The sequence below is a fragment of the Balaenoptera physalus genome, assembly GCF_965194825.1.
Source record: "Balaenoptera physalus genome assembly, chromosome: 3".
NCBI lineage: Eukaryota > Metazoa > Chordata > Mammalia > Artiodactyla > Balaenopteridae > Balaenoptera > Balaenoptera physalus.
The window spans coordinates 171,424,261-171,451,965 of NC_138890.1; the positions used below are offsets into that span (position 1 = coordinate 171,424,261).

The window sequence follows — 27,705 nt, forward strand, 5'->3', positions numbered from 1 at the left end:
TTTTTTTCTGATTTTTAAAAAAATCATCTAACAATGTAAAATACTTTCTTAGCTCATGAGGCCATTACAGAAGCAGGTGGAGGCCAGATCTGTCCCTCGAGCTGTGGCTTGATGTCTCCTGAGGTAGAGAAAGTTCTCTTGAAAATCACACTTAATGGCAGGGCAGACACATCAGAACTGTCACCGACAAGTGAAGAAGTGAGAATAAAGGGTATATCCTTCAACCGAAGGGCATATCACTATTACTTCCATAATCTCTCTCCCATATGTTGCTCAACTTAACGGTAAAATCCATAAAATAGATCTTCTTGGAAACTCTTAATGTCCAAGTTCTTATTGAGCTCTCACCTGAGAAGGAAAGGGCAGGGATTCCAAGCACGTGCTTGGGTGTTTTCAGGTCTGGAAGCAAATCCCAGCTCCCCCATGTCCTCGTGTTCTGATGGTATTGACTTATGCAGGGAGCTGGATTTAAATCCACATCCTGGATTTAAGTGGCTGGTTGCCCTAGAGGTGGCCATCTCACCACGTCATTGGGATGATGGTGGGGCAGCGAGTCATTCACTGCATAAAACCAGACGATGGAAGTTCGTGTCTGAGCTGACCATTCCTTTGGGTGAGACTTCAGGCCACCCTCTCACCTCCCTGGGCCTCATCTTCCTCACCCCAAAATGGAGAGTCTGGACGAAACAATTCCCAAATCCTTGCTATAAAAGCTGGTGAAGCAATAGTTCTATAACACTTATTTTTAGATAAAGCAAAAAAAAAAAAAAGTCAACTTGAGTTTAGCTGCAAACAAAAGTATCTCATTTCCCCACTCAATAGCTAATTCTCCAGCAGTCAGAATTCAGAACACATGTTGCTTGATTTACACTGGCAACCAGTAATTTGTGTGAGAAAGATTTAATTCAGAAGAACGCAAATGTCATTTTTTCTCATAACCAAGTGAGAGTTACAATTAGTTTGATTCATATGCTGTCATGGATGTCTCCACCACACGCACAGTGAACAATACAAAGTTTTTCAGGCAGCTCTTTGATAGAACTATTTCTCAGTTGTGTAATTAATACTAAACATAAATCCTCCTCCATCTTCCTCTTGAACATCCCGTGCCCACCGAAGCATCATCTGCTATGAGTGGAACACTAAGGAGAAAAACCACAGGAGAGGCTCGCTTTTAGTGAGTTTTGCTCCAAGCATTCAACCTTTGGGAAATTGCCAGAATAAGTACATAGCAGTGAAACTTGCAAAATAACCAACACCAACAAATAATGTCTCAACTCTTCTCCCATTTTCACCTATATCTTAACACGTAGCAAATTTTTAATTAATTTCATTCTATCAAAAACCAGATGAATCAAAGTGTTTTCCCACGTTTGATTTAGAAATCAAGGAGATATAAGACTGGGTTTAAAATAAGAAATGGGTATGATGTTGATAATTGAAGCATCGAAGTGTTAATGATCACTTCATTTCTAGTTGCAAAATTCCTCCCTCCCGTGTCTTCTATCTGTCTGACTTGAAAGTTAACTAAAATCACACAGGAAGTGATTTCATCAGGAAGAAATAAAGAACTGCCCACCAATTAAGTCTTAGAGAAGTTATTACAGGGGATATAGGATAGTGGATACGGGATAAATGCTATTTATTTTAGAATATGTTCGTGTGTATACACATTTCCCATACCATTGAGAAATATACTCTTTTTTATTGAAGTATAGTTGACTTACAAAATTGTGCCAATCTCAGCTGTACAGCAAAGTGACTCAGTTATACACATATATATTCTTTTTTTAAAAAAATAGATCCTTATTGGAGTATAATTGCTTCACAATACTGTGTTAGTTTCTGTTGTACAACAAAGCAAATCAGCCATATACGTACATATATCCCCATATTCCCTCCCTCTTGAGCCTCCCTCCCACCCTCCCTATCCCACCCCCTAGGTCATCACAAAGCACCGAGCTGATCTCCCTGTGCTATGCAGCTGCTTCCCACTAGCCATCCATTTTACATTTGGTAGTGTATGTATGTCAATGCTACTCTCACTTCGCCCCAGCTTCTCCCTCCTTCCCTGTGGCCTCAAGTCCATCCTCTATGTCTACGTTTTTATTCCTACCCTGCCACTAGGTTCATCAGTACCATTTTTTTTTTTTTTTAGATTCCATATGTGTGTGTTAGCATATGGTATTTGTTTTTCTCTTTCTGACTTACTTCACTCTGTATGACAGACTCTAGGTCCATCCACCACACTGCAAATAACTCAATTTCGTTTCTTTTTATGGCTGAGTAATAGTCCATTGTATATATGTGCCACATCTTCTTTATCCATTCATCTGTCAATGGACATTTAGGTTGGTTCCATGTCCTGGCTATTGTAAATAGTGCTGTATACATTCCTTTTTTATAGTCTTTTCCACTATGGTTTATCACAGGATATTGAATATAGTCCCCTGTGCTATACAGTAGGACCTTGTTGTTTATCTATTCTAAATGTAATAGTTTGCATCTACCAACCCCAAACTCCTGGTCCATCCTTCTCCCTCCCCGCCTCCCTTGGCAACTGCAAGTCTATTCTCTATGTGTATGAGTCTGTTTCTGTTTTGTAGATAGAGTTATTTGTGCCATATTAATGCAACAGAATAGAGAGCCCAGAAATAAGCCCACACACCTATGGTCACTTAATCTTCGACAAGGGAGGCAAGAATATAAAATTGAGAAAAGACAGTCTCTTCAGCACGTGGTGCTGGGAAAGTTGGAAAGTAAAATCAATGAAGTTAGAACACACCCTCACACCATGCACAAAAATAAACTCAAAATGGCTTAAAGAGTTAAACATAAGACCTGACACCATAAAACTCCTAGAAGAGAAATATACTCTTGGTATATAAAACAGGTTTGCGTTTTCTATTTGGGAGTTAAATAACAGTAATAATAGTATAGGTCTTCAATAAAGCCTTTCAGTCTGTGCATATTTTGCCACAGAAATGAATATAACAATTATTCTTTTAAAATATTATCAAATGTTTTGCATATAATATGCACTCAGTAAATGCTGAATGACTACTATTTTGAGATGCCATCTGAGTTCCGTTGGGTTACAGCAGCCTCTTAAATTGGATAAACATAGAACAAATTAGTTAGGAAGAAGCAGCGTGCGCAGGGAGGGTGGGATGGAGGACCACATCCTTCACAACCAGCAGACCTTCCATCACTCAGATGCCCGCAACCCTGGGATGGCGGCCAACGGCTCGCCCAGTGCTGTGGGACCTTCCTTTGCTACACGTCTCATAGTTTACATCGTCTATCTTTAGGTTAACTGTGCAGTGTTTTTCACATACTAGACTCTGAATTAAAATAATTACATTAAAAACAAACATTCAGTTAATGAAAAACACAATACATTATTAATAACATCTCATCTGTCTTGGGTGGTTGCTATGTGCCAGGCACTGTACATGAACCATTAACTCTGACGGGAAGCCCGCGCATTAGGAATGTTATTATGGAAAGTGACCCACGCTCACGCTGCCTGGAGGTGGCAGTGCTTTCATCCTACTCGGGCTTCACTCATCTACACCGTTCACTCCTTTGGCTCTTTCTGTGTTTATTCCCTCTAATTGTTTTGCATTGCCTCCCTTTAAGAAATACCAGTAGTTTGGGTGACTCTCACAAAAATCATGAGTCACACTATTTCCTACCATCAGACCCACGAAGTCTACTTACTCTGCCTCTTAAACCGGCTGCAGTTAGATCCAGATACAGTTCAACATATGTTTTAGGAAATGAGTAGAGCCGTGATAGATTCTGGGCTATTCCCAAATTAGTGAAGACTGAGCAAGTCATGAATAGGCACCACATCTCTCATCACAGTTCACATCTTTGGGTCAGAATCTCAGAGCACTTGGCTTCTTCCAGTGCCAAGCTGATCTCAGATGCCTAAGAAATACAATGACAAGAAAGGCTCTGATGGATGAAATTCCCATTGATAACACAATGTCATATTCTTTTCTTTCTACAATTAAAAAATACCTTTGTTTTCTAGATCATCATTTTCCAATGTGTGCTTATTGTTTTTGATTTATCCATGGTGTTCTCTTGATTTCTAGTGATTTCTCACATATTCACGTGTCTTAGTCAAGTTTGTCCAGAGAAAACAGAACCCACAGAATGTGTCTATATCTATCTACTTATCATCTATCTGTCATCTATCTATCTATCTATCTATCTATCTATCTATCTATCTATCAATCTATCTATCATCTATCTATCATCTATTATGTATGTATCTATCTATCATCTTTAATTTAAAGAATTGGATCACGTGATTCTGGGGGCTGATAAGTCTGAATTGTGCAGGGCAGGCGAGCAGGCTGGAATTGATGTTCTTCTGACTTGAGTCCAAAAGCAATCTGCTGACAAAAGTCCCTCTTTCTCAGGGAACCTCAGTGTTTTTTGTTAAGACCTTCAACTGATTGCATGAAACTCACCCACATTATGGAGGGTCATCTGGTTTACTCAGAGCCTACTGATTTAGATGTTGATCTCATCTAAAAAATACCTTCACGGCAATATCTAGACTGGTGGTTGACCAAACATCTGAGTACCATGGCCTAGTCAAGTTTACACAGAAAGTTAACTATCACACCGTGGTTTTCCATAGCTTCAGTAATGAAATACATATGTGATAGGAAAAGTATTTAATCTCATCCTTATGAGATTTTCACTAGAGCTGTTTGTGTAGAAATCTAGGAGGATTATAAGTTAATTTTTCCTCTCTTTTTCTCCAAAGGAGTAGCAGAGTCACTGAGAAATGGCACAGGTGGGCAGAAGCAAAGAGGTAACATCAATCTGGAGAGCTCAAACCCATCACCAGCGCGTCATCCTGCATCCCTGGTACCATCTGTAGTTGACTCGCCTCACATCTATCTGTTCAACACTTTAGAACATCTTATTTTCAGTGGAGGGCGGGATGTTAAATAAGCAATGGTTTCACTTTTAATGTCCTTTACATTCATGAAATGCTTTAGTTTTAATTAGTTTGGTTAGTTAAAGGCAATAAAATTTTAGTTAACTTTAGTGAAAGTAATAATACACAAAATTATTCTACATCTAAGATGGTGATTTTATTGCTCTACCCACATCAGTACAGAATGTGTTCATTCCAATCAAGAGAATGGCTTCTCCCCTCCTGAACAAGACTTTGGCATGTTGTTTTATTATTTTAGAAGAAAATAGTATTATGTTGACAGTATTAAGAAAAATGAGTGAATCCCATAGTGAATATTGAGAAATAGTTACTCAGAAAAAGAAGTATCTTTTGGAATTTGGAAGCAGATGAACAGTTATCAAAAATACTGGTTCTCCTGCCCCGATATCTCCTTAGGACTGATATTTCCCAATGACAGTGGAGCACACAGTCCTTGCCAAAACATCTTCTAGATACAGGAATCTGAAGGTGGGACACCAAATGGAGAGGAACAATGTTCTTCCTTTCCAGCCATGTCAATCATCCCTGCCAATATACCGTATTTTGCTTACATTTACACTTTTCCTCATTAGGGAAATACAAAAGCCTAGGAGTCAGAGAAATAAACTCCCCCCCTTTTGACAATTTACGAGACAGTTTATTTGCCCATGTGTGTTGAACAGTTCTTTTATTTATCCTAGCCTTAGTCTTTTCCTCCTTCTTCCATACATCTCTTGATAGATACCTGGTTATCCCATCAAATGCCAGGACTGTGCTAGGACACCCATGACACAAACTCTGCCCTCAGGAGTTCTTAGTCTGCATAGAGGACGTCGGGTATGAGACAGATCCCAGCAATGGACTTTGTTGGCTGTCTTACTAGAGCTACATTTTGAGGTACAGATGAGACAGGATGGAAGACCAGTACAGATGAGACAGGATGGAAGACCAGTCCAGGGAAAGGAATCAGCAAGCAGGACCCACAGTGGGGGTGGATGGAGCAGGAAGCCAGAAGGGCACAGCGGAGCCCCAGCTCTCAGGTCTGTGGTGTGGGGCAAAGGGCAGGACATTTAGACCTAGACCACCAGGGCAAAGGCCCCCATCCAGACATTATCCACTGCTGTGGGATTCTGGACTTCAGAGATTGGAATGTTAGCTTTGTCGTCGACAGTAGAAGAAAGTTCCACCTACCCTGCATGTTTTCATTGAAGTTCCTAATAATAACATGAAACGTTTCTGGCGTGATGTGGGCACCAAGTAAACGCTAGTTCCCTACCTCCCAGGAAGCCAAGAGAAAGACATCTTTAACGTGTGGGTGGAACGTGGGCACACGGGGAGGTGGTTCCTCTCCTTCCTGGAACTTGGAAAAAGTCATAAAAAATTTTCCTCTAAGAATTATACCAAGGGCATCCCTGGTGGCGCAGTGCTTAAGAATCTGCCTGCCAATGCAGGGGACATGGGTTCAAGCCCTGGTCTGGGAAGATCCCACAAGCTGCGGAGCAACTAAGCCTGTGCGCCACAACTACTGAGCCTGTGCTCTAGATCCCGCGAGCCACAACTACTGAGGCCCATGTGCCTAGAGCCCGTGCTCCGTAACAAGAGAAGCCACCGCAATGAGAAGCCCACACACCGCAACGAAGAGTAGCCCCCACTCGCCTCAACTAGAGAAAGCCCGCACGCAGCAACGAAGACCCAACGCAGCCACAAATAAATTAATTAATTAATTAATTAAAAGGAAAAAAAAAAAGAATTACACTGAAAACCAAACATAAATAAACCCAGAACAGACATCTTAAAGAGTAATACGCTGCAGAATAGCATGTCAGAACCCAACGGAGAGCAAGAGAAATGGGCAGTGATGACACACAAGAAAAAGGATGCAGGAGAGGCAAGGGATGATGTGGTCCAGGGAGAGGCCGGACAGGCTCAGGACCACATTGTCCAGGGTGTGACCTGTGTGGGCCTCTATGGGGAGATGGAGGTACTCTGGGGACACCGGTGGCCCGGCCATTACAACAATCCCTCTAGGCCCACTCATTCTGATTCCTGCTCCTGGGACATAATTACAAATATAGCTGAACCTCCAATACACACGGCATAGACTGACCTGCAGACATGAGCATCTTGTTTAGGCAGCAGTGGGATTTCTCAGTGTAAATACATAAATGGTCTGTCTTCCCCTTACGATGCTGGTGTACGTGAGACTGCGCCCACGAGTGCAACACATGTTTGGGATGCTGAGCTTCCAAAGTGAGACACCAGCCCCTAGGTGGATTACCTAGGACAGGTGGGGGACACCTGTGATCACACAGTCCCTTTCAATGCAACAAAAGAAGAGAGCAGGACAGATGGCCCAGTGGTGGCCTGAGCACCAGCTTCTCATTTCAATTGCCTAAAAAGAGAGCCTTTCTTATCGTCCCTCTTTAAACTGGAAGTCTTACTGGAGAGCAGAAACAGTTCTTCACAACTGAAGTCCAATTTTTAAAATGAGTTTTCCATTCAGCAGTGGGAGAAAAAAAAAAAACCTCACATGTTTTTCAGATTGAACAATTTGTGGTTCTGTCCCTTAGGCTATTTTGCCCCATCTTTTGCCATTAAATGTTTTTTATTAGCTGCTTTATGGAGAGGTTCTTTTGAAATGTTCGTATAACCTCAGTTTTGATGTTTTCCATAAACAGACACTGCCAGTGTTACCTTGAAAAACCATTTCTACTTGACAAGGCTTTGGAGCACTAAACCTGGATGCTTCCAGCTTGCACTCAATGGAAAGGACGGGCTGTTTTAAGCATTGGAGATCCACACAGAGGCCTCTCCAAAGAGTCATTCTTTGGAAACCATCTTCCAGCCCCAGTTGCTGAATTCCTTCAGATGTCTCCCCCACCCCTGCAATTCCCAGTTCAGGAAAGAATTCTTGGATAGTGCAGACCACCTACCTCCTTCCCAGAGGGTTCTGGGGCATGCAAAACTCCTTGGAGGGTGTTCCTGGGGGCTAGCGCCAGGGTTTTCACCCAGAGCATTTGGCCTGCCCCGAATGTGTTCCCTCAGCCAGCCTCAGGTAGCGGAGGGCTCCCAACGGTCTTCCAGAAGAACCAGTGTCCGAGGATCAGGATCCCTAAAGGGGCCAGACCTCAATGAGCCCCGCCCCAGGCCTCTCTTAAGGATCCCGAAGAAACACGCTTAATTTGTTCCCCTGGCACGGGATTCCATTAGCCCCCCAATGAAGAAGCCATGATGTCTTCAGGGTCTCCCAGTTAAAAGCCACAGTTCTGAGCCCTGGGGTTCTGGGTACCAGGCCGGAGGCTCCAAAAGCGAGGTGTTACACGGGCAGGATATCAAATACAGGGAGAGCATCCAAGGACACGAGCTAACTCTCACATCAGAGTGAATGGCGACAGTGCCGGGGGCCTCCGGGGAAAGCATTTTTCATAGGCCCGGTTATGTTTTCCACCATGTGAAATGCCCGGGCAATGAGCTGGTGCTGGTCTAGGATTTATTGTCTTTTTTTGTGTGTGGCTAAATATGTATCAATCTAGAAGTGATGTACATAACTCGGTCCACTGGAGCCATTTAATACATGCCTATTAGTAGTAGGATTAATAATTCTGCTAGTGATATAAAAAAAAGAGATTATACCTTCACTCTGTTTTTAATCTGCTTGCAGGACATATATTAAGTTAACCTTAAAAATCCATTCCAATATACATGTGGTGCCAATACTGCTTGATTCCACTTATACAAGGTATCTAGAATAGTCGAATTCATAGCGTCAGATAGTACATTGGTCGATGCCACGGGCTGGGGCATGGGGCGGGGGAGGAGGGAGGAATGAGGAGTTAGTGGTTAATGGGGACAGAGTTTCAGTTTAGGAAGGTGAAAGATTTGGGAGATGGATGATGGTGAGAGTTGCACAACAGTGTGAAGGTACTTTGTGCCACTGAACTGTACAGTTAAATATGGCTACAATAGTATGTTTTATATTATGTGACTTTTACCACAATAAAAAACAACATTGGATTGACACGTATACAGTGATGTGTATAAAACTGATGACTGATTAAAAAAAAACCCCAAAAACCAAACCAAACAAAAACAACATAAAAGAAAACAAGAGATTAACCGATGTACATATTCATAGACTCTAACTCCTCTGGACTACTGGTTAGGGCTCTAGCATCTACCCAACCCAGTTTAATATATTAATACACTAAAGAACGTTTGCTTATCTTCTGCTCATTCAAACTGAATGCGGGGATGTGCTAAGATGCTGCCCTAAAGTCCACAGCTGACCTAAAGAAGCAAGAGAGATAAAGACCTCACACTGTTCTGCAAATAGATGCAGGTTTGGGCAAACTCTGTTCGCTCTCCTGATTTCCTGGCTCTTCCTGACTTTCTGCGCATGTTTCTGAGTATGGCAAGAGTACGCAGAACTTTTCTGAGCTCTTGTTGTCTTCTAAGAAACCCTTAAATAAAAATCTTCTCTCCCTGGAGGTTCTTTACTCAGAGCTGACACCCAGGAAACACTGTCCATTAGGGCATCCATGGGTGATGCCATCCAGGCAAGTGGGGACCGCAGAAGAAGTTCCAACCCGAGTGGCTTTGGGAGAGAAGGGAATAGCTTTCTGGGCAAAGCTCTTCTAGATCGAACACAAAATGTGCCCCAGACCATGTGAGATGCTAGTAAAACCACCATGGTCCCAGCACTGTAAATTAAAAATAGAACAGAAAGCACTATAGCAGCGGTGTGGTGCTGCCAGCCAGTCCCTGGGCACCAAGAGGCAGGAGGGCGTCTGTCGACTGGGATGCCTGGGGAGGGGAAACCGAGCTGCTTCTTCTGGCAGCAGCTCAGCCCTGGGGAGGGCGGCAGCTGTTTCTGTACTTGCTGCAGCTGAAGAAAGGAGTCTCAGCTGTGTTTCTGCCTCTGCTCTTGGAAGGGGAGAAACATATTTGCCTCTTGCTTCCAGAATACTAATTGATGCTAAATTTTGAACATTTGCTTGATTGCAAAATGATTATATGCCAACCTAAGGAGTTCTATTATTCTTTTGACCCCATCATTGTCTCCCTAAAATCTGCAATCTTTGCTTTTTTCTTTTTGGTGTATGTGTGCGCTGGACCAGCAACTTTTATACTACCACTTGAGTGATGGTTATTTATAAAAGTAACGAGGCTGCGTGTATGCGACTGAATAATGGCTTCCCTAAGACATCCACAACCTAATCCCAGAAGCTGCGGATGGGTTACCTTACAAGGCAAAAGGGACTTTGCAGATGTGATTCAGATAAAGATTTGGGATGAGGAGATTATCCTTGATTATCCAGTCGGAGCCAGTATGGTCACAAGGACTCTTATAAGAGGGGGACAGAAGGTCATAGACAGAGAAAAGGTGATGTGAGAACAGAAGCAGAGGGAGAGACCAGAAGATGGCACATGGTTCCCTGTGGCTTTGAAGACGGAGGAGGGGCCGTGAGCCAAGGTTGGGGGCAGCCTGTAGAAACTAGTTTTGAAACGTGTCCCCTACATATGAACGAGTTCCGTTCCGAGACTGTGTTCGTAAGTCCAATTTGTTCATAAGTCCAATTTGTTCATAAGTCCAACAAAGTTAGTCTAGGTACCCACCTAACACAATCCTCTGCTTTTACGCTTGCTTCTGGACATCTTGGGCTTGAAATAAAGATACTGTACCACTGTACTCTATACAGTACTGTACAGTGAAGTACACAAAAGCACAACAATTTGTAGAGGATGCACACACGTGACAATGTATGCCAGACACGTGAACTAACTTAGGTGATTGGACATGCAAATGCACATTCGCATCTGTGAAAGTTAGCAACTTGAAGGTTCATAGGTAGGGGACTTACTGTACTTACTTCTCTGTTCCTTCTCACCCCAAACAAGGCTGACCATGTGACCTCAGCCAATCAGATGTTTTCTAGGTTTTCTCTTTCTTATTCTTTATCCTGTAAAAGCCTCCTGCCTTCTGCCCCATTTTGCAGTTCTCCGAATGGAGACTGCTTCATGAAGCATTAAATGAAGTTTGTTTGTATCACCTGAATTGTCTTCTTTTATCGTTTTTTAACACTAGGAAAGGCAAGGAAACAAATTCTCCCTTAGAGCTTCCAGAAGGAACAAGCCCTGCCAACCCATCTTAGACTTCTGACCCTCAAAAGGGGAAGAGAATACATTTGTGATATTTTGAGCCATGATTTGTAGTGATTTGTCACAGCAGAAATAGGAAAAAGTACTACCTACGTATAAGGATGTGGCTACCAGACTAATGGACCAGGGTGTCCTGGAAAGGAAACCGGTGGGTGGGTGCAGATGTGAAGTGTGCACTGTGGTGGGCTTGGGTGGCAGGGCTGGAGGGCAGAGGTGGGTCACAGCTTATGATGCAGCTGTGAGCACATGGGCGGGTTTGTCCAGCCTGCAGTGCTTTGTCACGGGGTTGCAGCACTGAGACATGACTCGTGTTACAAACATGGACTTGAGGCCCAGGGAAAGTTTCCGAGGGATGTTCTGAGCTTGACATCTTCTAGTCTTGTTGCCTTCGCTAACACTTATTTAATATGATCAATTAATAAAATTGACCAAAATAGATAAAAGAGGGACGTACTATGCTCCCCATGATGAGGGTACTCTGGTGATTTATGGGTTGGTGTGGAAAGAAGGCTTTCTCTAGAATAGGGATGCATGGAGTGTGTGAAGCAAACACTGGAACTTCTACTTATGCACATCTTTTAAAACTAAAAGTGAGAGACACCCAAGTACTTAATACCTTGATTGACAGTGGCACCCTCTCTAGGTGACGGCCAGACACACAGGTGTCACCTACAACAGAGGGCACACCAGCAGGAAGACAGGACTTCCCGGGCAGAGTGCTGGAGCTGGCGCCTCTCCGATGTGTCAGCTCATAGTGTGTGGTGACGCACCTGCTCTAGAACGTTCTGTGTGGTTAATCGTATAGAGAGTAAAATCTGTATAAAACCTCCTAATATGATGGACTTTCATACCACACAGTACCTTCCTGGTTACCTTGTGCATAGACTTTAAACTGAAATAGGTATTATGTGTTTTTTTTTAATTTATTTTTTTTATTGACGTATAGTTGATTTACAATGTTGTGTTAATTTCTCTTATTTTTTTGTGTGGGTTTTTTTTTTTTTTGGCCAAAATTACAGCAGTCCAAATTTGTTGATCTCTCCTGTCACGACAAAACTTCTAATATTATACTATATCGGAAGTAGTTTTAGACACACACACACATACACACACGTACAATTAACCTGTTCTTTCAAAGTAAAATCGTCATTTTAACCATGAGGGACAAATTGCTCTTTTTATAAGAAAACATGCTATGGAGAAACCATTTGAAAGGCAGGAACTTAGAAATACTACTTCTTTACGTGATTTTCTTGCCAAAAACAATATGAAAACTCTCATAATTGTACATTTATATTCCTTACAAATAGAATTTTTAAATTCAGTTAAAAATCTCCCAAATGAAGATTCAGTACATCTTGAGCAAATTCAGTACATTTGCTAAAAAATAAAAATGCAATACCTTCTGGTTGATTTGCAAGGACTGATTGACATCACGAAACAATGGAGCATTTACAGCTGAATGTCATCAAAAAGTCTCTGCCTAAGTGCGGACATGATTGGAAAATGAGTATCATGATTTAAAGACCCAGTGTCCAAGTCTTTCCTCGGTTGGATCATTTGATCATTAAACCAAGTGTCAGAAATAACTGGCAAAGCGTTAACCAAATAATTCTTAAGCAGTGAAGCATATTCCATCATAATGCTCTTACTAAAAGTATTCAATATTAAAAACATACTAAATAAAGGCGTCTAGTGTATTTTCAAACTATAAAAAATTACTAAAAGATTATTTTCATTGTTGTCTACCCTTAATGCTAACCTGTTTTATAATGTACTTAAAATATGAACATATATATCTTATGAATAAACAAATAAACATGGTTAATATTAACCATGTATATTTGCATATTAAATATGCAGGGTTAATATTTTTTAACCCTGTCTGCACCATAAAAACCAGTTTAATGCCCTCTGCCTTAGAGCTATGCCTCCCTGCCCAAATCACCCTTCACCGGCTCCAAAGTAGAGGAAAGAAATAAACACGTGGGCAAAGTCACCCATGCAGGGCAAACGTATTGAGGACCCATGGGGCTTGGTGTTGGGGAGACTGCCTCTACGAGCACGTGGAAGGGTGTAGCCCACCTTGCCTCACTGCCGCTCTCTCCTGTTTCCCTTTTGTGATGGTTAGCTTTATGTGTCATTTTGGCAAGACTACGGTGACCAGTTGTTTGGCCAAACAAGTCTAGATGTTGCTAGAAAGGTTTTTTTTTTTAGACGTTATTAACATTCACAGTCCGCTGATTTTAAGTAGATGAGCTTCCAGCCATCAGCTTCAAGACCGAAACATCACCTCTTACCTGAACCTCCAGACTGCGGGTCTGCCCTACAAATCGTGGATTTTCAAGCCGCCACCAATGCATGAGATAATTCCTTAAAGCAGATTTCTCTGTGTGTATCCGCACATCTCCTAGGGGAGCCCTGACTGGTCCACAAGGAAGGGAGCCAAGCTAGAGTCAGCCAGCTTGTCCTGGCCGTGCCCCTCGCTCCTCGGAGGAGGAGAAGGATTGAGGACAGCTCCTCCCCTCTTTTCCTTGCTGGCAGCACACTGGCTTTCCTACCTGCTCCGCGCTGCCTTCCATTTCCCGGGGTCAAGTGTCCAGCGGGGGTTCCTGCAGCTGCTTAACTCCACCAGGAGCTGGGGCTAAGTGACCTACCTGTGCTACTTGAGGCCAGATCCAAGCCAAGCTCCCCAAGACAGCTTCATCAGTAACAGAGGTGGACCCCTGGTCTCCATCTGTCTGACTTCTGTCTATCCTTCAGTTCACTCTGCTCTCAGGCAGGGCAATGAGGGGGCTGTGTATTGGGCGCCTCAGAGCCCACAGAGCACATGGGCCGCGGGGCACAGCTTACAAGCCAACGGTTGATGTCGGGTGTTCCAGGTCAGCGTAGGGATACGTGCGCAAGGCTGTGGGTGCAGAGCGCGAGCAGCTAGCTCTGCAGAGCTGCTGACGGCTGTCGCTCTTGGGGTTGCCTCCCTGGGCTCAGCTGAGACATCAGCCAGGCTGATGGGAGGTCAGGGAGAGTAGAGGGAAGGAGGAAGAGATGACAGGCACAAGGCGAGAGAGGGCTTTGCGTGTCTGGGGGGCTGCAGGTCGGTGGGCAGTAGTGGCATCCTAACGGCTGAGGTCGACCTTCTGAAGAGGGCCTGATTCTACCCCCATTCTCCCTGTAACCTGCTCCTGTGTTGCCATAGCTGCTTGAGTCCCAGCTGAAAAGTCTAGATTTAGGAGCACAAAAGCAAAGAATTATAGTGAAGAGACATGAAAGTTAAGTGTCCGCAATTATATGCCTAGTTCCGTATTTAATCACTGTGTTTACTTAGGCCTGGCTTATCCTCCCGCCGTAGGCAATTCATTTGACACATCAGTTTGGAAAGCTGGTAGTTTGTAAATGAAGGCTCTCCATGGGTACCTGAACAGTTGTGTGTAGCTGGGCCACAAGTCTAAATATAAAGGCGACCTTCCGAAGTACTCCTAGGAAGTTCCACTTCTGTGCAAATTAATTAGACGAATGAAACTGTTTCCTGTAAGTTGTACCACTCTGGTAGAGACGGCTCATAGCACAGGCATTATTTATCCTAGTAACTGGATGTCCTGGTCCCACAAGTGTCCTGTTACAAGCCATGGATATTTGAGGACGAACTGGCAAGTGTAACTCTTAGAAACCACAGAGCTGTGGATTTCAACACCAAATGCTAGAGGTTTTCAGCACGTTTGCAGAGAAACAACAATGATTTTGGTATCAATTTTACCAGACTGCTCTCATTTTCATTCCAAAGCTGGTGGCAAGCAACGCCATAGCCTACACAGTACAGTAACCTGGGTATTATGAAGTTCTTGAATAGAACACAAACACACGCACACACACACTGCTGCACACAAAGGAGACACGTTGGTTCATGCCAAACCTCATCTTAAAGTATACTGCGTTGGAAAGAGCTAAATACTTACACCCTGTTTAACTGGTATTGCAGTGAATAGAGTGAACAGCTGCAGAATAAGAAAAAGTGTACCTACACTGAGAAGCAAACCCTTGCAAAGTTAAAGCCGATGATATTTCTTGTTTCTTTCATCTCAGAATCTGAGTGTCAAGCCTGCTGAAATATCTGGTTTCCAAAAGATTCTCTGCATGAAATACATCTTAGTGCTTTAAATGGAAGCACTGAGAAAACTCAGTGTGGTGGCTAATTTTATGGGTCAAGATGGCTGAGCCACGGCGCTCAGATATGTGGTCAAACGTGATTCTAGGTGTTTCTGTGAGAGTGTTTTGGGATCAGATTTATATTCAAATTGGTGGCCTTTGAGTTAAGCAGAGTACCTTTCATAGCATGGTGGGCCTCATCCAATCAATCGAAGGCCTGAATAGAACAAAAGACTGTCCTCCCAAAGCAAGAAGGAATTCTGCCACAGATGGCCCTTGGACTTGAGCTGCACTGGTTGTTCTCTGGTCTCGAGCTGCCACCCACCCTGCAGATTTTGGACTTGCCAGCCTCTATAACTCTGTAAGCCAATCTCTTAAAACAAATCTCTTTCTATGTCAACACACATCATTTTGGTTCTGTTTCTCTGGAGAAGCTTGACTAATAGATTCAGGATTAATAAACACTAATGATTCTGTTTCCTTAGCTTCGTGTTCTCAGCAGAAGTGCTGCAGTGAATACAAATTTCCTCGCTAATGAGAAGGGAAAACAGAAACTTCCCACAAAAAATACAGTGAACATATCAAAGAACAGCATAGCCCAAGAGTGAAAGCAATCTCAAGAAGAGGGGTTACGGGAATCCATCAGTTCACAGGAAAACCCTGGGAACAGAAAGAGGGCCCATATGGAATGGGAACTTGTGTCCAGGAGAGGCAGTGGTACCCTCTGCCCAGTTTCCGGGTTGCCAAGCAATCCCCGGTTCAGTGCATTTGGCCGGAAATCCCCATATTCAGAAAAGTCTGAAGAAGGCAGGGTTGTCACTGCACCTGTAGGTCGGAGACCTGAAGGCCAGGGACACTCATGTCCATCATGTGGTTCCTTCTATCGGCCTGAACAGCTGGGCAGCTGCATCACACCATGTCACGGCTGTCCCCTTGCAGGGTCTTACGACTCTGCAGGAAAATTATTTGCTGGGAATTCCGACATCTGATTTCCAGCAGAGAGAGAAGCAAAGGTCTGGATTGTGTCCATCTGATGGGATACTGTGGCCCCTGCCAGAGGCTTTGATGTGAGGGGTCATTTCAGAGGCATGGGGTGGGCACTGGTTGGTCCTTGATTCAAAAACTTAGGTCATTAACCCTCTACACTAGTTAAACCCTTAGGAGGAAAGAATAGTTCTGTTGAGCACTTTGCTTATGGGTTAAAAATCAAAAAGGTACCCTTGTGTGTACCTGTGTGTGAGGGGGTGGAGGCAGAGCACAGACAGAGACGGAAGGCATAGATGGCCTGGGGATGCAGAACCACGGGCAGCATCTTGAGACATACGGAACCCTGCTCAGCCCTCCTGGGTACCTGTGCCAGAGGCAGACTGCCCCACAGCACGCAGCTCTCGTCCCGTCTTCCTGGAAGACTTCACCCTCACCTGCACATCTACAGCAAAGTACCCACGATGAGGGGGGCAGATACTCAATTAGCCTCACTGATTTTCAACGACCCGCCACTCACGCCCATCCAGTCCCACTGTGCGCTAGCGCTTTCCACGCAACTTCGCGGGGCGGTGTATGTTAGTATCACCTGTTCAGAATATGATGGCTCCATCATAGAAGACTGTACGCCCAGGGGCTCCTCCCCCTCCCCACTATATCTGAACCCGGTGAACTCTGTTGTTCCTCCTTCCGAAGGATTCCTGTCTCACATCTCCCTGAGCGGGTTGAACTGCATCCCATGTCTCGCCATCTTGCTTTTGTCCTGAAGTGACAAAACACTGCCATCTGGAGGTCGGCATCCAGTCCTCCTGGCACTGTGAGGTGGGAAAGGATGTTTGGCCACAGGGCTACCTCGACAGTGAGGATCCCAGGTTCACTTTGACATGAGATACTAAAAATACTGGCAACCATATACAGTCTTTCTGCTCAATATTATTTAGTGAATGAATCTATATTCCCCAGTTAGTTCTCTCAGCGTGCTGATTACTCTGGATCCATTGGTTAATCTTGTTTTAAAGAATCCTGACAATTTTGAAAGCATAGCATCAGTATATAATCAATGCAAACCATTTAAGGAAGTGTTTCAGAAAACAGTAGCTCACGTCTGTGGAGAGCGCTGTACGGGTCAGAGCTGTGCTAAGTGCCTTCCATCCTTCCTTTATAAGACGCAGCTCCTGGGCAACCAGGAAGCATCTGAACCCAGAATGTGCAGCTCCGGGGGCGTCTCCCACGTGGCGATCGGACACAAGTGGGAGGGGGCTTTGCTTGCTTTTCCCACAATTCCTAAGCCATAATAAACAAGGTTATAAAAATTATGTAGTTACTTCAGAGAACTAAAGTTTGGGCTTTCTTACAGTTCCAGTAATGGGTCCTGAAAACATTCAGGAATAACAATAAAAGCAGCAAAGAAACACAACCCAATAAAAAGCCAATAAAATAGAATTCCTCCCTGATGCCATCAATTTGCAGATACCGTGGGATCACTTGGCTCCAGCCTTGAGGCAGAGGAAACAGGCACGCTGAATCCTACTGACACAACAGCCAAGAGGCCTTCTGTGGGAGGTATCAATCCCAAGCCCAGACACGTGTCTCTAGATACCTTAGCATCTAAAACCTAACACGGATCTAGAAGTGATTCTAAAACTTGATGGAAACATTTATGTTCTGGCCACTAATATCTCCGAAGCACATATTTCAGAAAGGTACTATGGTTAGGAAGCAATACTCATTTATATATTCTTTTCCTAAATGAACATTTCCTTGTCTCAAGGTTCGGCCTCACTTTGTAGTATTTCAGGACTTCATAGGTTACTTATCCAGACTACTGATGTCAATATGTGGGCCATCACGTTTTCCAGACTCCCGCAAAGAGTAGACTTTGCACCTTTCTTTAATGCTTCTCCTCCTCTCTCTGCTGGACCTGCAGCCAGAAGGCTTTCTCCCCCGCTGCCCTGTTAGAACCTGCTGGAACTGCTCTCCTTGAGGACACAGCTGATTGTTTGCCTTCCCTCTGAAACTCTTTATTTACTTGGCTTTCTGAGCACCACCCTGGCCCAGCACCCCACCTGCTACAGGATTCATCTCTTCTTAGTGCCCTTTGCTGACATCTCCTTTTCTCCTGGGTCTTTGGACGTCAGGGTCCCTTGTTGGCTGAGTCCAATCTCAGAGCCTTGAATCAATCTGTTGGCTACCCTCAGTGTGCGTCCACAGCCCAGCCCACGGCCCTGGACTCCAGACTTACAGCTCCAATTGCCTTCTCAACACTTCTCCTTGGATTTCTAAACTGAACTCCTAATTTGCCCCACAAACTGCCTCATCTCCCAGGAGCCAAGATTTATTCATCCCGAGTGATGGTAAAACATGAAACCTCATGTTTCTCGTGAGAGGGAAAAGCACGTGATAATATTTCACCCTCATTAAACACATGAAAATAAATGGTCTCAATTGCAGAAGATTATCTAAGGTAATTTTAGCTTGAATCAATAAGTAAATATTCCTGATGGCATCTTCCGTGTTCTAAATAATAAGGTAATTACAGACGATCTAAAGAATAATAAGCTACCCACTATTTCTTGAGCTATGTGTGCCAGGAAAAGAGTAAACTCTTTACATCTTGTATTCATTTAATCCTCACTAAATGCTGCAACATGGGATAGGGATGATTACCATCCCCATTATTACATCTTGGAAGTTTGAACAAAGAGAGCGTTTTGCCTGACATTTCACAAGTGAGCCAAACCCAAACCCAGGCTGGCTGGATCCACTGTCCACACTCCAGGGGAAGGTTATGGGAGTTGTTCTGGGAAAAGGAAAGGAACAGAAGGAAATATTCTGAAATCCAAATTTCTTAGTAATTGTACCTAGTGTTAAAAAAAAAAACAAACAACTGTTAACAAACCTACTAGTACATTGCATTTAACCAAGTCCTCCCCTGTCTACACCTGCAATCCCAGTAGAGTCAAGCGAATTGAAACATTATCAGTTCCAACATAATGTAACATGGAAAAAACCCAGAATTGTGGAAGTTACTTTTTCTGTCCATTCCAAAATCTCATTCCCTTTTCCCCGCTTTTTTTTTTTTTTTTACATTATATTTTCCCTCTGGATAATATTTCATTGCTTTTTCTACAAACTTCACTGCAGAACTTATGTAACGACGAAAGTTAGCATGTCATGGTTAGGGCAAGTCCCAGGGGGAGAGAAGATCTTTTCCTAGAAATGAAGGGAAGCAGTAATTCCAAGATATTCATAAAGAACTCAAGCCTTGCCCTCTTGATTTAATATGTGCGTGTTTAACAAAATAAAAGCAGTGTCAGAAGAGCCACTTTCACATCAGACACTGAGACCCAGACACACAACCTCTTTGACATCCTCACAGGGACAATGGGCTCCATCTGATAAAAGGAATTATAAAGGACGGATGAAATTTGCAGAGTGGTATACAAATGTTTCCTCTTATCATTAGCACTGGTAACAATTACACAGAAAATGTAATGGCAATTTTTTTTTTATAGCATATCCAAAATGTATCCTACCTTCAGGGGTAGATAAAAGAAATATTTGTCTATGTTGTTGTTATGTTTACAATATTTCCACACTATAAAAGATCAAGGGCAAAAAATTTTTATGGTTAAAACTTGAAAGCTGGATTTTCCTTCAGCAAGAGAAACAGCAATTTTAATCAGTCTTTCCCATCAGTCTCTCCCTTTCTGTTTTTAACTCTCTCTCTCCTGTAATGTAAATGGCTCAATATTTTTATACATGTCACTGCTTAATGGAAAAGGTAATGGAAGTGCCCATAGCTATAATCAGAGAATGATTTAAAACTCTTATCTTTTATAGTTCTATTGATCCTTTTTTATGTCTGTGATAAATGTTTATAAATCTGCTTAGGGCTGGAAACCTCAGCAGGGTGAAATAAATTTGAAGAGGTGGAGGTGGGAGGATATTGTCATTAATAGACATGAAATTTATTTACTAGAAGAGGCAATCATTAAGCCAATTGCACTTTTTACATAGGTCCCTCTATAGTCTTGCCCAACAAATGGCTTTAATGAAGAATCCTTTGATGCTGGGTTTCAAATCAGGACCCCTGTGCCCTAGGCTCAAGACAGCTGCTGGTCACCCCGGCAGTTACATGACCCAGAAGGAAGAAGAAGCTGCTAAACTGCTGGACGAGCCCCACGCACAGTCTGCAGACCTTTGCAGGCCTCCTCTCTGCCAAACCTCCAAGGAATGGTACGCCTAACCATTGAGCAAGGTCTCGTCAGCAATTTGTCCCATCAGCATCTTTATATGCCAACAGTACTCCCTGGGCAACTGTCCTACGAACAGAGAGAAATAATTTCTGTTCCCAGGGAGGAGTTCCCAGAACCAAGCCGCCTCACTCAATTCCATTTTATTAAAATGTGGGGGGCTTCCCTGGTGGCGCAGTGGTTGAGAATCTGCCTGCCAATGCGGGGGACACGGGTTCGGGCCCCGGTCTGGGAAGATCCCACATGCCGCGGAGCAACTGGGCCCGTGAGCCACAACTACTGAGCCTGCGCTTCTGGAGCCTGTGCTCCGCAACAAGAGAGGCCGCGATAGTGAGAGGCCCGCGCACCGCGATGAAGAGTGGCCCCCGCTCGCCGCAACTAGAGGAAGCCGTCGCACAGAAACGAAGACCCAACACAGCCATAAATAAATAAATAAATAAATTAATAATAAAAAAAATGTGGGAAAACATCTCTTCCTTCTGCCCTGTTTTCTTTTTCATTGCTCCTTATTCCATAAGGCTCTAAAGCACTGCATTTTTTTGAGAAAGAACTTCTGCACAGTCTCTAAGCATCATTTCATTTAGAACAACAGCAGCAATACTGGAATGTGTACAAGGTGCGAGAGGGTGGGGAGGAAGGCCAGGACCTGCTCGCACTCAGTGGCCTCACAATTGAGGAAAATCTTCAGGATTTGCGTTTCTGGAGGTGCGCTTGTGCTCCTCACATCTATTTTTTCACTCACATAGTTAGTGCTGCGAAACATTTTTTTCCAGCATTACTACTATCCCTGATCTTGAGGTGCTCTGTGTAACTTCATTCTTTCTTGCTTGAGGCCTGATTTGTAATGTACCTGTGATTTGTCTTAATCAGGGATGGTAAGACATGGATACACAGGAATGACGGTGATGGAAGAAGTTTCTATACTTACAGATCCCTTGGAACAGGAGGCATGGCATGCCATGCAGGGCCACGGGGTCAAATGGAGGAGAGGGAGTGAGGGGGAAAATGTGGGTGAATTTTTCTGTGGTTTCCATGGGAAAGGGGAGGCAAGGGAGGGCAAGCAGACTGGCTAGTTTGCATAATCACAGTAGGCTCTGGGGCTGTGGCTTGTTGTCTGGTACGTGGCCTTGGAGTGATTAGGGCAGACGGACCATGGTCTGGAGCGTGAGAGCCTGACAGAGGAGGTGGTTGGGGTATTGGCCCTGGATTGGTTGGTTTACATATGAAAAGTGTCCAAGTAGACAAGTCCTCTTCTCTCTGCATGGATTATCTCAAGGGGGCAGTCTCCAGGAAAAGCAAGGCCAGATATCAAAACATGAGAAAATACAGAAAATAAAAAGCCATGTGTGCTACAGGGCTCTCTGTGTGGTGGCCAGTATTCTAGAGGCCATGCATTTATTATTTCTGAGCGTGCTCGCTCAGGGACAGAGAAATGAAGGGCGGTGAGTTGAAGTGTGTGTGTGCCCGTGCACACGCAGACCGGGGAAGGTTACATCTCATCCACGGCGTAGTGAAAACACTGCTTGCAGACAATTCCAGTGACATAGCAGAGGCTCAGTCACAGAAACAACACTCTCAGAAAGCAGAAACTGCCGTTGTTTAGGTAGAGACAAAAGAAGAAAAATGACAATTATACAGTATCCAAGTACTGCGGAGAGTCTTGCAATGGAAGAGTGGTTCCTGAGGGAAGTGGTTTGATGATGATGATGATGATGATGATGATGATGATGGTGATGATGATGATGGGGATGGTGATCATGGTGATGATGACGATGATGATGATGATGGTGATGGTGATGACGATGATGGTGATGATGGTGATGGTGATGACGATGATGGTGATGGTGATGGTGATCATGGTGATCATGGTGATGATGACGATGATGATGATGATGGTGATGACGATGATGGTGATGACGATGATGGTGATGGTGATGGTGATGATGACGATGATGATGATGATGGTGATGATGATGATGGTGATGGTGATAATGGTGATGACGATGATGGTGATGGTGATGATGGTGATGATGGTGACGACGATGATGATGAGTATTGACAATGTTAATATTTATTGACATCTTTCAATAAATAATAAGGCATAAATCTCCATAAAGAGGAGTTCCTACATGAGGTCAGCAAGGTTTCACTTCTCTGATACCATGTGCTGTCAACTTCCCTGTCACAGACGGGAAAATCACTGCCAATGAGATGAAATAAGCAGATAGGAAATTCCTAGGGGATGAATTTGGAAATTTGGGTTGTTACTACTTTTTGGCTATTATGAATAATACATAGTGATCCAATAAACACTCATGTGCAAGTTTTTGTGTGGACATATGTTTTCATTTCTCTTGAGTATGTACCTAGGAGTATAATTGCTGGTTCATATGGTAACTCTATGTTTAACTTTTTGAGGAACTGCCAGGATGTTTTCCAAAGCAGTGACATCATTTTACAATTCAATCACCAGTGTACAGGGATTCCAACTTATCTGAATTCTCCCCCAAACTTGTTACTTTCTGTCTTTTTTATTGTAGTCATTTTAGTGAGTGTAAAGTGATATCTCAGTGGTTTTGATTTGCATTTTCCAGATTGCTAATGATGAGAATCTTTTTATGTGCATATTGGCCATTTGTATATCTTCTTTGGAGAAATGCATATTGAGATCCTTCAGCTCTTTTCAATTGGAGTATTTTGGAATTTTTTTGTCACTGAGTTGTAAGAGTTCTATATATATATTCTTAATACAACTCCCTTCTCAGATACAGGATTTGCAAATATTTTCTCCCATTCTGTGAGCTGTCTTTTCATTTTCTGGATGGTGTCCCTTGAAGTGCAAGTTTTAAATTTTGGTGAAGTCCAATTTACTGATTTTTTTCTATTGTACTTTTAGTATCACATCTAAGAAACTTTGCTTAATCCTACATCATGAAGATTTATGGCTATATTTTCTTCTAAGCGTTTTACAGTTTCAGTTCTTACATTTAGGTCTTTGAACCATTTTGAGTTAACTTTTTGTAGATGGTGTGAGGAAGGGGTCTGACTGCATTCTTTTGCATGTGAGTATCCAATTATCACAGCATCATTTGTTGAAAACATTATTCCTTCTTTATTGAATTATCTTGGCACCCTAGTCAAAAATAATTGGTTACAAATGTGATGCTTTATTTGTGGACTTTCCATTCTATTACACTGGTCTGTATTTACGCCAGTATCATACTTTGTTGATTACTATAGCTTTGTAGGAGTTTTGAAATCATCAAGAATGAGTCCTTCATATTTGTTTTTCGTTTTCAGTATTATTTTGGTTGTTCTGGGTCACTTGCATTTCCACATGAAACTTAAGATCACATTCTCAATTTCTATTTATTCTTCTCCATTTGTGTGCTATTACTGTTGCACACAACAATAATTATTGCACACAGTCATTGCTATTATAGTGTGGTATAGTAGTATACATATTACATCTATATAGTCACAACCTCAAGAAACACCTTGTTATAATTATTATTGTACACAATTTTATGTCTTTTAAAGAAGAGAGAGAAGAAAGAAAAACAAGTATATATTCATAGAGTTTGTTATATTTATCTTTTTAACATGAATTTTTTGGTTGACGGGTATTTTTTTCCCTTTCAGTGCTTTGAATATGCCATCCCACTGCCTTCTGGCCACCATGGTTTCTCATAAGTCAGCTGTTATCCTCATTAAAGTTCCCTTGTAAGTGATGAGACATTTTTCTCTTGCTGCTTTCAAGATTTTCTCCCTGTGGTTGGCTTTTAGCATTTTCAGTATGATGTATCTGGGTGTGGATCTCTTTGTATTTATAATACTTTTAGATTCTTGGATATATCAGTTTTGGGGAAATGCTCACAATTATTTCTTTGAATACTTTTTTCTGCTTTCTCTCTGTCCTCTCCTTCTGGACCCCCACTATGTTCCTGTTGGTGCACTTAATGGTTTCCTACACTTCTCTGAAACTGTGTTCATCTTTCCCCATTCTTTTTCTCTCTGTTGTTCAGTCTGCATAATATTTATTGATCTATCTTCAAGTTTACCAATTCTTTCTCTTGCCAATTCAAATCTACTACTGTTGACCCCTTTTAGTGAATTTTTCATTTCAGTTATTGTACTTTTAATTCTGTAATTACCACTTGGCTCTTTTAGAATTTCTGTCACTCTATTGATATTTTCTATTTGATGAGACATTGTCATCACACCTTCCTTTACTTCTTTTAGCATATTTTTTTAAAAATTTGAGCATATTTATTGTGACTGCTTTGAATTTTTGTCTTCTATGTTCCAGGGACATAGTGATAAACCAAATTTTCAAAGTTCCTTCTATAACGATGTTTACTTTTTAACTGAGTGATAAAACCAGGTGTCATCAATCTATGGCCCACTGGCTAAATCTTGTTTCCCACGCATTTCTCAATGGCTTATAAGCTAAGAATGGTTTTTACATTTTAAAATGTAAAGTGTGTGTGTGTATGTGTAACAATATGCCTTTGATGAGACCAGTGGTTTGATTTTACCTCTTGGCCCACAAAACTTAAAATGTTAATTACCTGGCCCTTTACAGAAAAAGTTTACTAACTTCTGATATAGACAAGAGGCAAAAAAAAGTGAAAAATAAAAGAATAAAAAAGGAAAAAAGGGAAATGATGTAATGCATTGGTAAGTGCTACTAAACAATACTGTTGGGTCAGGGAAGGATCATGGTGGTACTATTATCAGCATAGTCTCAGGGTCACCACTAGAGGTTGGCACTGGAGCAGAGACTTCATGGTAGGAAGGCAGAGAGCAAAGGGAACAGCGAGTGTCAGAGTCCTTTTGCAAAATGCACCCAGCCAAAGAGAAAAAAAGCACAGTGCAAAAGCAGATACCAAAATCCACAGATGCTCAAGTCCCATAGTTGGCCCTCTATATCCATGGTTCCACATCAATTGGTTCAACCAACCAGACTGTGTAGTACTTTAGTGTTTATTGAAAAAATCCATGTATAAGTGGACCTACACAGTTCAAACCCAAGTTGTTTAATGGTCAACTGTAGTTTCCTTCCTCTTTCCCTCACTCTCTGCCTACAAATACATATAATAGTATGCAGATTAGGGAAGGTTACATTTAGATCTTCCAGACTCTCAGAACTAGTTACATTTATGGTGCTTGATGAAGAACACTGAGATTTCAGCTGTGTTTGCTATAAACTGACTATGCATCGGGAGAGAAATAGTGTCCAGAGAACTCAAGTTTCTGTGCTGAATCCTATATGAAATCAGAATGTAAACAAAAATAATTTTGATATCAATTCTCCATTCCAAGTCAATACAATATTTGTAGTTCAATAACATTCTATTCAGTTGTTATTCCAAGTGAGGAGCAGAACAGGAAAATAATATTACTTCTGCTTTCAAAGTTATCATATTGTTTGAGAAAAGAACAAGGCAATTCCTTCAGTGAGTATATCTCTAAATACTAAGAAGATCACACTTGTGTGACTCTGAGAATGTAAAGATGATAAGCATTTTCTTAGCCAGAGGAGCGATTTATTAGATGGTTTTATGTCCAGTAAGCTTTAGTAGCTTAACTTCTGAGCCATTATTGTTTGTGTAACCCATAGCTAAGAGCAAAAGAATTTATCCAATTCTACTGTTTATCAGAACTTGACAGCATATTTATTCTGCAATGGTGGAAATGGCTTGCTTCACGAATTTAAAATAATACCTTCTTGCTCATCAAAATTCTAGTAAATAACATAAAATGATTCTAATTCATTTTATCTATATTTTAAAATGTCTAAGTTTTTGACTCAAGATTAGTTTATTTTATATATTTCAGTTCTCACAATAAGCCCATCTTTCTGTCCCTAGGCATTTTACTTGACAAAGATTTTCTTAAATTATTAAGAAACTCTGCCTTTTTCTATTGCCAGGAAATGTGCTTTGGTGAGGGTGTTCATTATCTGAAATGACTAGAATGAAGAATACTGACATTCTTGGGTCACCAATTGATGATATTTGTGGTAGAATATACTTCTAGTCTAAATAGTATTTTTTCCATTATGTCATAGTAGTACTCATCCTTGTAAATGCAAAGATAACTGTGAACTTAAGAAACTACTTTAAGTGGATGCTTTGCTCTGAAGAGCTTCTTGTAATGAGCATACATGAATTTCTAAAATTCTCAAAAGTAATTAGCTAATAAAATAGGAGTAATGTGCCATGAGAAATGAACCCCATGCCCACAGGATAGAAACGAATGTCCACAGATAGGAAGGAGTTAAAAGCTTAGTGGCAACAACTCAACATCACAGCCAGAATTTGAGATGCAGCGAAAATGAAAGAAAGGAAACCAGTCATAGAATTTTCTTTGAAGGTTTCTGAGATATTGAAAATAAGGTGGGTAAAATGTAAAATCATGGGCTATTAGGCAGGTAGGAAGTCTATTGAGGGTCAGAACCCTCGTTTTACACACGAGGAAAATGAAGCCCAGTGAGCACTGAAATCACTCAGAAGTGTGCCTTTCCCCTGGGCCCCTCCAAGGGGAAGCGAGAGTAAGGCAGAGGGTCTGATTATTTGTCCCTTTGCTTTTCACTTTAAGTTTGAAATATTTTGATGCAGAGAGAAAAAGAGAACATCAGGAAACATCAAAAGTCAAGGACAGTGCTACTCTCTCACTTCGTCCCAGCTTCCGCTTCCTGCCCCTGTGTCCTCAAGTCCATTCTAAATGTAAAATAGATAGCTAGTGGGAAGCAGCCGCATAGCACAGGGAGATCGCTCAGTGCTCTGTGACCACCTAGAGGGGTGGGATAGGGAGGGTGGGAAGGAGATGCAAGAGGGAGGGGATATGGGGATATATGTATGTATAGCTGATTCACTTTGCTATAAAGCAGAAACTAACACACCATTGTCAAGCAATTATATTCCAATGAAGATGTGAAAAAAAAGTCAAGGACACTTTGATCTGCAGCAATTAGAAGTGATGATTCTTTGTAGAACTTTATGTACTTCTAAAATGTTGTCAAATGCTGGTGGAGAGAGAATAGAAGGCACAATTAAGAGGTCAAAGGTCCAGCAACATACCAGCTGGTTTACAGCCTTCATTCTTGGTCCCTCTGTATCTTCTTATAGTTGTTACTTTGTTAATTTTTAAGAACTGTCAAAAGCATTGCAGATTTCCAAAAGTTTAGATTGA

The 27,705-nt window shown here is 42.2% G+C and overlaps 1 protein-coding gene and 1 long non-coding RNA gene across 5 annotated transcripts in view; both read right to left on the reverse strand.

The window, feature by feature from the left end:
* Positions 1-27,280, reverse strand: part of LOC309657252 — a 110,334-nt gene extending 83,054 nt beyond the window's left edge. The window contains exon 1 of the long non-coding RNA XR_014261737.1: positions 7,190-27,280. This is a non-coding gene — a long non-coding RNA (uncharacterized lncRNA). The remainder of the gene's footprint in view (positions 1-7,189) is intronic.
* Positions 1-27,705, reverse strand: part of ADCY2 (adenylate cyclase 2) — a 427,841-nt gene that overhangs the window by 164,557 nt on the left and 235,579 nt on the right. The window lies entirely within an intron of this gene.